Source organism: Hemicordylus capensis, chromosome 6 (assembly GCF_027244095.1).
Source record: "Hemicordylus capensis ecotype Gifberg chromosome 6, rHemCap1.1.pri, whole genome shotgun sequence".
Taxonomy (NCBI): domain Eukaryota; kingdom Metazoa; phylum Chordata; class Lepidosauria; order Squamata; family Cordylidae; genus Hemicordylus; species Hemicordylus capensis.
In genome coordinates, this window is record NC_069662.1 from 27,774,746 (window position 1) to 27,787,042 (window position 12,297).

Sequence of the window (12,297 nt, forward strand, 5' to 3'; positions counted from 1 at the left end):
ACCGAGATGACATTCGAACCAGAGACTTGCAGCTCAGACACTTAGCTCCACTCTGCACTGGAGATTACACTCTTTTTAATCCAGTAATAAAGTAATACAGGATTACTACTAGTAGTAAAACTCCTAGTTTGGCAATTCCGCCTTGCGATTGTTTTAATGAAAGGCGGAATGCAAATTTAACAATAAACAAATAACAATAAATAAATTCACGGTCTAACATCCCACCACAACAGATTTCGCCGTGCTGCATGGACCTAAACTCCATTGATTCCCAAGGAAGTACCGTATTTTACGGACTATAAGACGCTATGGACTATAAGACGCACCTTAATTTTAATCCAGTTTTTCAGAGTTTTAACATATTAAACTGTTAAAACATATAAGACGCTCCTGAATTTTGGCGGATATTTTTCGAGGAAAAAAGTGAGTCTTATAGTCCATAAAATACGGTATTTGTTTGGATTGGGAAGCAGGCTGCCATCCTTAAGGCTGCAGACTATGCACACTTACTTAGGAGTAAGGGAGGCCCATTGAACTCAAAGGGTTCAGCAAGCATCCCCAAAGCTTCTGGGACAACCTTTCCCCTCTGAACCTTTACTCAGAAATAAATCTCGAGTTCAGCTAAACGGCCTTCCCCAGAAATGAGGCTTTAATCTGGAAACCCACGAACTTCAATCTTTCCAAGTAAAACGCGACGAAGGACCCACTTCTTTTGACGGTGAACTTCCTCAAAGCCACACGGCCGAGGCCAAGCGCTTCGCAGCCCAGATCCCGATCCGCCGCTTGGATTGCATGCAACCCACTTCCCACCCCGAGCAATTGAGTATACCATTGCCAACTTCATGACATGCATCTTTCAGAAAACTTTTATTTTACCATAATATTGCCTCAAAAATTACCAAGAATGCAATAAATAACCATAGTCTTATGACTAGCCATAATACCAACTTAAAAAAGCAGAAGTAATTCCTGAAGGGGACACAACTTATCAAAACATATTTCAGTTTTCTCTTACTACCAATCTAATCACTGCATCAGAGGAAACCTTAAGAAATATGGCTTAATACCTGCTATAGAAAAGTACTGCAATGAATTATTTAAGTAGTGTTTTGTTATGCCAATCGCAGTGTAAAGCACAGCATCTTTATACGAGTGACAGCTTGCAGCATTTAGAGTGTTCTCAAAGTTGGAAAGATTAGTAGACATCTGTAAACAGTCAGTCAATGATGTTCACCACCCAAACAGTACAACTGAATTGTTTTACCCTCTGCTCAACTTCTATTCAAAAATGTCTTTGCAATCTTAGCTTGGATACTAATTTTAGTGAGCATTGCTACCGTATTTTACGGACTATAAGACGCTATGGACTATAAGACGCACCTTAATTTTAATCCAGTTTTTCAGAGTTTTAACATATTAAACTGTTAAAACATATAAGACGCTCCTGAATTTTGGCGGATATTTTTCGAGGAAAAAAGTGAGTCTTATAGTCCATAAAATACGGTATTTCTACCTGTGGAGTCCTTGCATGTATAAGGACAATTTGATATCTTCTCCAGTTCTAATTTTATGATTTGCATTGAATGGTGGTAGAGAAGGGCAATGCCCAGTTCTGTGTTTAATTAAGTCAGTCCAGTTCAAAGGGACTTATTCCCAAGTAAGTGTGCATAGATAGCATTATAATATTGAATGTTTAGCACCTAGAGCTACTACCAATTGAAGGTACTCTTTAAACCATTTAATTACCTAAATTTATTTATTATTTCTCTGCGTAAACTGCCCTGAGCTGTTTTTGGAAGGGCGGTACAGAAATAGAATAAATGATGATGATGATGATGATGATGATGATAAAAATCTTATCATGTCCCTCATACAAAATATTGTAGGGTTGCAAGTTTAATGTTCTATATCTGTCTGTCTGCATGGTTGGATGAAGAAACACAGCTCTGCTCTCTAGCCTAAAAGCATCAGGAGGACTGTTATGGGTTTCTGTTTTTAAGATTCATTTAATCCTCATTTGGTACATGAAAGGGAAAGTCCTAGAGGGATGTTGGGGTACTGTGGCAACTTTGTTCAATACAAGATTAATAACAAGAGAATGCTAAATTGCTCCCCTCTGCATCATATGTTCACTGCACCAAAATTTTAGCCCCTGCAGTTGTGCCTGGGCTTTTGATCTTAAGGGATCAAACCCACAACAGTTATGTCGTGTTTGGGGGTTGGGGGGGGGTTAAAGGAGTGAGGTAGTGGGTGGGGATGAATGACAACAGTATTCCAGCTTGTTCTAAACAGTCCAAAAAGGAAACATTTTGTATGTAATGCACAACAGAACGGTGTCACTAAACACTGCAAATACACTCCAACCTACCTTACCTTCGCCAGCTTTTGCACAACGTTAAAAAAAAGGAATCCCTTCCCCTTCTGGCCCCGCCCCGCAATCAGAATATTGGAAGCAGCATAAATATTATAAGAGCCGGATCATTCTCAGCCCCAAGTCCTCCTTGCCAATAGTTTGTAATTCAATCTCTCTGCGTTTGACGAGCCAGCCCAGCTCGGTTGAGTCCCTTCTTCAGCCGCGCTTTACCCACTTCCCTTGGGCAGTCTAAGTGGCTGGAAAGACACCCACTGCATATGCACTGTAAAAGTTTAATAGCGGTTGCAGCCAGGGGTGCTTCAAAATTGCAAAGTTAAATATTTGTTTTTAATTTTCTGGCTCAGAAATTTTAACTGCCAGGCAAAGGCTGCTCCTGCGGCAGCTCTAATGGGCTTGCATTGCACTTCCGCAGGAATCTATTTGTTTAAATATATTTACTATGGAGTGAGATCCTGACCAATTCTAAGGGGCGGCGGCGGTGGCGGGGGATCCCATCCCACCAGATGTGTTGGGAGTGCCGATAGCAAGGGTAAACCGGTGTCAATTGTGTTTGCCGTGCGTTCTCTCTCTCCCCCCTCCCCGAAAAAATAAGCATTTAACTTCAGTCTATGTGGACTGAAATGTAGGAAATCTGTTTCTGGTGGGGGGGGGGAGTTTCCCAAAGAGAGCACTACGTACAGAGAGAGATCAGTATGAAGAGTGGCAGTAGTGCTGCTGCTGCTGCTGCTGCTGGGCTGCTCAGGCGGGGAGCTGCAAGCTCAGGCTGCAAGAAGCCGAGAAGAGTGCGGAGGCACTGCACGGAGAAAGTGAGCAAGCTCTTTTTGCAGCGGCGGCAGAGAGGCGGGCGGGAAAGGCTGGCCTGGCCGCCGGTAAATTGTTATCGCCAGGGGGAAGAGGACTCTGGTGGCCGCTGCTGAGAAACATTAGCAGCTTTTCTGCCGCTTAACAAGGGGAGGGCGATGTGCGCACGAGGAAACCTCACTAAATATAATGCGACTTATTTCCAAGTAAGCACAGAAGAAAGCATCCTTAAGCACATTTACTAGGAAATTTAGGGGAACTTACCAAGAGAGCAAACTTGCAGGCGATCGGGCTGCAAGGCTACAGTCCTAAGCCATTTATTTAGAAATAAGTCTGATTAAACTTACGATGGGCCTTACTTCCAAGTAATGATCAGGTTCGGACTGCAAACGTAACACACATACCCGCCCAGGATTGTGCAAAACTATGTGTGCCAACGCTTGAATTCGGGATTCTGTCTTCCCCCCCGTTTCGGGCATGGGCGGTGTGTGCGCCACTCCTCCACCCCCTCCGGGAGCCAAGTGTGTCTTCCTCATAGTTATTGTGTTCTTGCTCCCCCCGCCTCCCCCTCCTCCGCTGAATCTCTTAATGAGCACTCCCGGACTTAAGGTTTGCACAAGGCACAGCACACGGAATTCTATTACCTCAAGTGGCCTTCTTCCAGGCCATCCTCAGCGGCGACGCGGCCAGCTTGGGCCGTGCGCCCCGCGCCGTGCTTCGGCTGCCTCTCGCCCGCGGGCTCCCCGCGCCGCCGCTTCCCGGGGCTGGGGCAGCGAGGCGAGCGGCGTGTCCTGCCTTTCCCCTTCCTTCATTCACTTCCTCCTGCAGCAGGAAGAATCCAGGCGCCGGCGGCGCGCAAGGCCGGCCCCCTGGAGGCAAAGCAAGTCCCGCTCGCTGGCTGGCGCCTCGCGTCGCTTGTCTTTGAACTTTTGAACTGTGATTTGAACTGTGATTGTGAAAACTACCAGTGGTGCCCGCTGCGGCGCCCGCTGCCAAGCCAGCCCAGCATTATTTTAAAAAATTAATTTTTTAAAAAAAAATTAAATTTTGGGGATCGGCGGGGGTCATGGCGGCGCCCCCCACGTGACCGGGAAAGATGGCGCCCGGGGCACGTGCCCCCCCAGCCCCCCCTATTGTTACGCCTCTGGCCAAACAATTACCTGAAGGTGCTCACTGAATTCAGATGTTATCCTCAACCACTCTGTACCTATCACAGCAGGGGTGAGCCTAGCTTAACACCCTGCACCACCCACCACCCACGCAACACCGCAGCCAATCCCATCCTGAAATCTTCCAGAAAAATACCTGTTCCACATGGTGAAAGGTGAACCCGTCTAAACAAGTCAGGGGCCGAAAAAATGATGTCAGAGTGCCTCAAAGCCCCACCTCCAAGGGTCTGGACAAAATGGGCCATATGGGCATTAATCTGACGGTGGCCCTCTCCACCTTGAGTGAGTGCCTGACCCTCTTCCATAGCCTGCACTGTAACAAGTTGGACCAAATAATTATCAGCCCAGGGATCCATTCCTACACTTGCATTAGATCTGCCCAAGCTCTATGAATGATGGAGAGCCCGGATGACATAACTAGGTCATTCTCCCCTCATATGCAGCACCAAGGCGTCCGGCAGTGGATTAGATGTCAGGAATTCCCTTAGCATGGGCAAAAATTGGGCTATGACCATACCCCGCTGGCTGATCAAGGAGATTGATGCCCACCTCCCTAGTCCTAGTTGTGTCCCAGGCTGTTTCCAACATGCAGTCTTGTGGGCCCAAAAGACAATTGAATGACCCAGGATGTGGACCCGAGCTCAATCAGCCTCCCATGCTGGTCCTGCAAGGAGAAGAAGCACCAGTTACTGAAGCCAAGGCTCCTAGCACACAGAGTGCCTGTACATGCTCGAGCACCAATGGCCAATCCGTTGAATGGCCTCTCCTGGAAATCCCAGCCAGAAAGCCACCATAGCAGTGCCAATGTGGAAGGAATGAAGTGACAAGCGCTCAGTGGGACCCCCACTGCTGCCAGAGATCTGCACACCACTGCCCAACATTGATATTGAGAGAGGCCGCCTGTCACTGTGCACAAAAAGGCACCCCTCTCTGTTCCCCCGGAGGGCAACATAATGTTCCAACGCCCGCACAGGGCACAAAACTGGGTTATCAGAACATTGTACCTCTCTGATCCATCTTGGAAAATCTTAACTGAAGCTTAACTGAACCCTACCCAAGAACCAGATCCCCTTGTTGAACAACCCTGGCCGAAGATCCCCCCCCCTTCCTCTGGGAAACAGTTTGCTGGCTCGGAAGGCCCCAAACAAGGCTACCACAGTGGCAGTTCAGAAGAGTGCAGCCTCATATGGAGATTGGAAGATGGTCTCAAGCTGCACCACTGTGCCCTGCAGGGCTTGAGGTGTAATTGGCCTGCGCCCATCAGTCTTTGGGGGGTGTTCCCTAGGCCAGCACTTAAGCATCCGCCTAACCCTTAAGTCCCCTGTGCTGTCTTGAAAGCCTTTCACCTTTGTAAAGAATGCAATGACTGCTAGGTGACCCGCCATGGCCTGAGGGAATAAACTCTTCAATTTCAGGTGTACACGGTATTGTATACAGTGATCCATGGGTGGCAGCCATTCCTGACCGACTCCTACTTGCTCCCTAAGTCCTGGAAAGCCCTGTACTACCTATTATAAGCAGCCCAAGTGCTTGGTGCCAAATAAGCTAGAACAGCCCTATGAGCTTCTATGCGCCAAGACTCCACAGCCAAGCGGGCATCGTGTCAAGTAGCATCTCCGCCTCTGGAAACAGTTGATGAAAGCATTGCACCTGGAAACAAGACAGGGCATCCTCCAAGCTGTTCTCCACCCCCAGCACATGAAAGGCTACAAACAAGGTCTTATTAGTCAAGCATGCCATCACAAAGGACCTGACCAACGCCATGACCCTGTGAGATTTCGATGTTTGCTTATTAATGACATGCACTATAGCTTGGTTGTTGCACAAAACCCGAACTGTGGAGTCCTGGTACAGATCAGCCCAGATGTAAACAGCTACTATGCGGGGGGGGAACCCTAGGAAGGTAAGGTCCCTAGTAATGTCCGCGGTCACCCAAGCATCTGGCCACCTCTCAGTGCACCAGCACCCTCTAAAGTAAATCCCAAAACCTAGACCCCCCTGCCACATTGGACTGGACCTGCATCTTGGCCTCTAACAGCTGTAAGCTTCACCAAAAGGACACCCTGTTATAAGACTCTGTGAAGGAGGCCTATAGCCCCAAATACGCCCGCATGGGAGCAATGATGATGATATGATGATGATGATGATGATGATGATGATGATGATGATGATGATGGGGCTCCTTAACACTGATTGTGGCATCACAGAGGCACATCAAGAAAGCCTGGGCCATGGCAACTACCCTGCATGCAAAATTAAGGTGATCTATAAGCTTTTGGAGCTGACGGAATGTGACATTACGGGCCTGCAGGCACTCAGCTAACAAGACATTCAACATAGCCAGTTTTTCTTTGGGAAGGCTAGAGCACCCCATCTGTGGATCTAGCTCAATACCTAAAAATATAAGAACAGGGACAGGACCCATGGTCTTATCCTGGGCCAGGGGGGCCCCCAACTCCAAACATAAGCCCTTAAAAGACTCCAACAGGTGCTTGCATTGGTCAGACCCCGCATGGCCATCAAAAAGGAAGTCATCAAGAAGGTGAGTCATTGTCCTGAGTCCCACCTTGTATCTTACTGCCCACTCCAACATGGAGCTGAATGCCAAATTCAGCACAAGAAACTGAGGAACCCATGGGCAGGGCTCAATTGATATAGTAACAGCCCTAGAAGACCCAGTTTAGGGAGCCAAATGGGGAGACGATCAGGGCGGAAGCCCTCGGCAGCCACCCTGATCGGCCGCCCATGGCGATTGCCTGCTCCATGACAGAGTGGGCGGGGGCAGGGGAGTTTGAGGGCCATGCGGCCCCCGGAAGCTCCAGTATGCCCTGCACGAGCACGCAGGTCATACTGGGGAGACCCCCCGAGCTGGGAGGCTGCTTTTCAGCCTCCTGCCGGGGGTCTACTCATGAGTAACCATGGTGCAGAGCCATGCCACAGCTACTCACGATTTAAAAAACCAGGTTTGTGAAGCACTTGCTCAGCAAACCTGGTTTTAGGGGTGGGCTACTTGAGTGGGTTAGCTGCTCAAGAACCACCAGGCTCGCAGGTGGTTCTCACGGTTGCAGAAAATTGGGCTAGCATAGGCTAGTCTGATTTTCTGCAATCGTGTGAATAGCCTCAAAGTCACACTTTGCCAGAAAAGCTCCCTATCCACATCAATGCATCACCTGAACTGCCTCATTGAACAAGGTATATCTGACCGAGCAGAGCTCAGCCAGAATCCCATCGTTCACAGAAGATCCACAGGGAAAGGACAGGTGATGAATTAATCTGTATTCCCTGGGGGGCCTTTTTAGGCATGATCCCAAGTAGTAAGATCCACAGGTTGACCCATCCACAGGTTGATCCGCAGGTTGATCCGCAGGTTGACCCATCTTTTCGCCCAAGCTTTCTCAGCTTTTTAAATTTTTTCGGTTTTAATCTCTGGTTTATTTTTAATTTTTAAATTGTTTTAAGTTTTTGTATATGTTTTTAACTTTTTTATGCTATTGTTAACCGCCCAGAGATGAAAGTTTGGGGTGGTGTACAAATGTAATAATAATAATAATATAATAACTGGAAAATCAAACATCACCAAGACCTGGCAGTGGCTCAAGACAGGCAACTTGAAGAAAGAAACAGAGGGTTTAAATACTGGCTGCACAAGAACAGGCACTAAGAACAAATGCAATAAGAGCAAAAGTCGAAAAATCCACAACAAACAGCAAGTGCCGCCTTTGTAAAGAAGCAGATGAAACAGTGGACCACCTAATCAGCTGTTGTAAAAAGATCACACAGACTGACTACAAACAAAGGCATGACAAGGTAGCAGGGATGATACACTGGAACATCACAAAAAATACAAGCTACCTGTAGCCAAAAATTGGTGGGACCATAAAATTGAAAAAGTTGTAGAAAATGAAGATGCAAAAATATTATGGGGCTTCCGACTACAAACAGACAAACATCTGCCACACAATAGACCAGATATAACTGTAGTTGAGAAGAAAGAAAAACAAGTTAAAATAATCAACATAGCAATACCAGGGGATAGCAGAATAGAAGAAAAAGAAATAGAAAAAATCACAAAATACAAAGATCTATAAATTGAAATTGAAAGCCTGTGGCAGAAGAAGACCAAAATAATCCAGTAAATAATAATCAATTGGTGCCCTAGGTGCAATTCCAAACGACCCTGAAGAGCACCTCAACACCATAGGGGCCACAGAAATCACCATCAGCCAATTACAAAAAGCAACTTTACTGGGAACAGCCTATATTCTACAACGATAGCTATAATAATAACAATATTGATAATAAAATTCAGCCATCTCAGGTCCTTGGGAAGGACTCGATGTCTGGATAAAGCATACCAGTCAATAACACCTGTCTGACTGTGTAAACAAGAAATAATAATAATAATATGGACCCAGTACCCTACCCAGTGCCTTCTGAATTTTTCTCAAAACTTTGCCCTCCATGCCTAGAACAAATTTCATATTTGGAGCTGAGCAATGCACTCTCAGGAAAACACAAGGAATTCTAAACCCAAAACTAAAACCAGCTAACAAATAACCACCTGATCCCTGCAAGGGTAATCTTCCAAATAGTGAGCCAGGACAGAAAGCCAAATTGGGTTGGGGCCCTTTACCAGCACTGTTGCCCTGCTGTGCACTTCCACCTTTTTTTTTTTTTTTTTTTGCAAATTCAATTTTTATTGATTTTAACAATAACAATATTATCATTCATTAAAAATACACACAAAAAAGGAGGACTTCCCGCTCACATTTCTTCGTGACTCAACAACTATAAAGTTTACCCTTGCTATGATAATAATTCAAAACATAAGTTCGAACCCTTACAAACATAATTAATCTAACCAACCTGCGATTTATACTAAATTTCAAACCCTGCTGTCAAGTCCATAGTAGGAAAGTAATTCTTTAGATACAACAAAAATGGTTTCCAATCTTCTTTAAAACATTCAAATTTTTGATCTCTCAATAGTGCTGTAAGTTTTGCCATCTCCGCATATTCCAAAATTTTTATCAGCCAGTCTTCTTTTGAAGGCAGTTCACTAGACTTCCATTTCTGTGCATATATAATTCTAGCCGCCGTGGAGGCATACATAAAAAATGTTAAATTGGTTGTAGAAATTGCACCTTGTGTTATTCCCAGCAGGAAGGATTCTGGCTTCTTAGGAAATGTCATTTTAAATATTTTCTTTAATTCATTATATATCATATCCCAATAGGCTTTAGCCTTCCCGCAAGTCCACCACATATGAAAAAATGTGCCTTCAAAATGTCCACACTTCCAACATTTGTTTGAAACATTTTTATACATTAATGCCAATTTTTTTGGTGTCAGACACCATCTATACATCATTTTATAATAATTTTCTTTGATAGCATAACATGCAGTAAATGTTAAGTCATTTTCCCATAACTTTTCCCAGGCTGCCATTTCTATATTACGCCCCGCATCGTGAGCCCATTTTATCATAGTCGTTTTAACCACTTCCTCTCTTGTCTCCTCCAAAAGCAAAAGTTTATACATTTTAGAAACTAATTTTTCATCAATTTGACATAATTCCTTCTCAAAATTTGAAGTCTGGTCCTCAAATCCGACATTAAGGTCCTTCTTATACATCTCATTCAACTGATGATACTGAAACCAATCACTAACCAAATCTTGTATTTCAGTTAAGCTTTTTAACTTACAATCCTTTTCCTGAAAATGTAACAAATCCCTATAGGTACCCCAGCACATTTGCATATTTACTTCTTTATGTGACAAGGCTTCAATTGGAGATACCCATAACGGTGCACTTCCACCTTTTCAGTTACCTGATGGCTGGCCCCACCCCACCCCCACCGCCCCAAAAAATCCTTTAGCCTGTTGGCAGTAGACACTAGCAGTAGGCACAGTGTACATGCAGCACTATGCCCATATACACGGTGAAAGTCGACAACCAGTTGGTCCACTTGTGTTCTACAGGCTTACATTTAGGTTTTTCGCGCTCCCTTTTTTGCTCTACCTCCTTGACTACAGACTCAGGTTCTCTGAAGAGCAACAGAAATACATCTACAAATCCGCCCCACTAGATATGCTCCTTCACTGCCAGCAAGAGATGGTCCCCTAAGGGGAGAGATGTGCCACCCGGTCGATAAGGCTCCTAGGCCAATGGCGCCCCCCCACCACCACCACCATGGCAGGAAATGCTGAGGGGGGCACTGGCAAACCTACTGGACCCACCTCTTGCCAGACTTGAGAGCATGTTGCAAATGGGGTGGCTGGGCCATAAAGGCCTGGATGCCAACCGTACAGGCCATACAAGTGCTGTACGTGGGTATGCCCCATGGCCAAAATTTCTGTGGGTACTCACCAGGCCCAGCATTGTGCAGCTCAGCATCTTCTCCTCCCGCTATGTTTGGCATAGACGTGGCTCCAGTCTTGTCCTCCGTAAGATCCACAAGTGCTGGTTCAGGCCTAGGTTTCTCTGCCACCAAAACAGTCAATCTGTTGGATAATGCTTGCATCAACTTGGGTTTTTTCGCACCCCTTGTGACCTGCCTGTGCCCCGCTGGGACCCCAGAAGGCTCACCCTTATTCCCACAGAGGAGACACACATCTCTTTTCAAGAGCCTCTCAAGGTGTAATAAGAGGCTTAATAGTGCCATATCACTATCCTCATCAGATGATGAATCAGTTGGGGCGGGGGGGGGGGGAGACTGCGTACAAAGTCTACCAAGGCAGTACAAAGGCTGCTAGGGTGCCTTATTGGCTTTCCACTTGGCTTTCCTTTGGCCTTTTTGGGCCCCATGGCAGCTAACAAAGTCCTTAGGAATACAGACAGTACCAGCTAACCCATATAACTTCAATTGCCCAGAGAGACCTCCCCTTCTTTTCCCTCTTAATACAGCCCCCAAGCAGCCTGATAACCCTTCACCAATACCCCTATGGCAGAGCCCGCAGGGCTTATCCTCAAGTTCTACCCATTCCACATTCCCACTGGGCTACCAATTTCCACGGCCACATGCACTCCAAACCGGGCGGGGGGCAGAAGAGACTTCCCGCTGCCACTCTCGCTGCCCCCTGGGATCACTCTGCAGCTTACCACTTGAATAGTCAGCTGCTATCACCGTCACAACCCAGGAAGCAAAGGAAGCCTCCGACGGCCCCGCAGCCATTAAAACAGCTCCCCAGACATCTGCTCCTGCTCCCTGCAAAGAGCAGATTGAGGGGAAAGGATGCCAAAGCTGGCTGCGTGGCCAAAGGCCCGCCTCCGCATGGGCCAAGCAGCCAATAAGGCTCAATCCCAGCCTCGTTCTTCTTGCTAGGGCAGGGATTCTCAACGTGTGGGTCCCCAGATGTAATTGGACTTCAACTCCCATAGGCCACTGGGGCTGGGGATTATGGGAGTTGAAGTCCAATAACATCTGGGGACCCACACGTTGAGAAACCCTGTGCTAGGGGGCTGGGGCAAACAGGCTGCACCACCCATACAGGCAGCCAGCAGCCAGATAATTGCATTAAATACTATAATTGCCACTCCATTTTTATGTTCATTACCATTATGTTCATCAGAGTCTGCATGCGCTTCCATCTGTATGAAGTCCCTTTTTTTTTTCATTTTGTCTTTGACCTCTGCTTCTTTCTTCCACATTCCACCATAATCTTTCACAGAATATTTCCCTTGATTTTTTACCATGTCCCTTAGATTTCACTTTCAGACTCCCTTTTTATCTCTGATGACGCAGGACCATCTCAAGAAGGATATGTCTTCTCTTTCAGTGACGCACCAGAAAATAATATGCATACCCTTGCATTGGTATATGCTGTAAAGCAGATCAATAACAACCCCAAGATCTTACCAAACATCAGCCTCGGATTCCGCATCCATCATAGCTACGTGCTTGAACAGTTAACTTATCTGAACAGCCTGAAACTTCTATCCAGCCGAGAAAA

At 46.2% G+C, this 12,297-nt stretch overlaps 1 pseudogene; it reads right to left on the reverse strand.

Annotated features, from left to right (window-relative positions):
- LOC128331043 (vomeronasal type-2 receptor 26-like) overlaps window positions 1-12,040 on the reverse strand; it is a 37,056-nt pseudogene extending 25,016 nt beyond the window's left edge.
- Window positions 12,041-12,297: the final 257 nt, after the last annotated feature.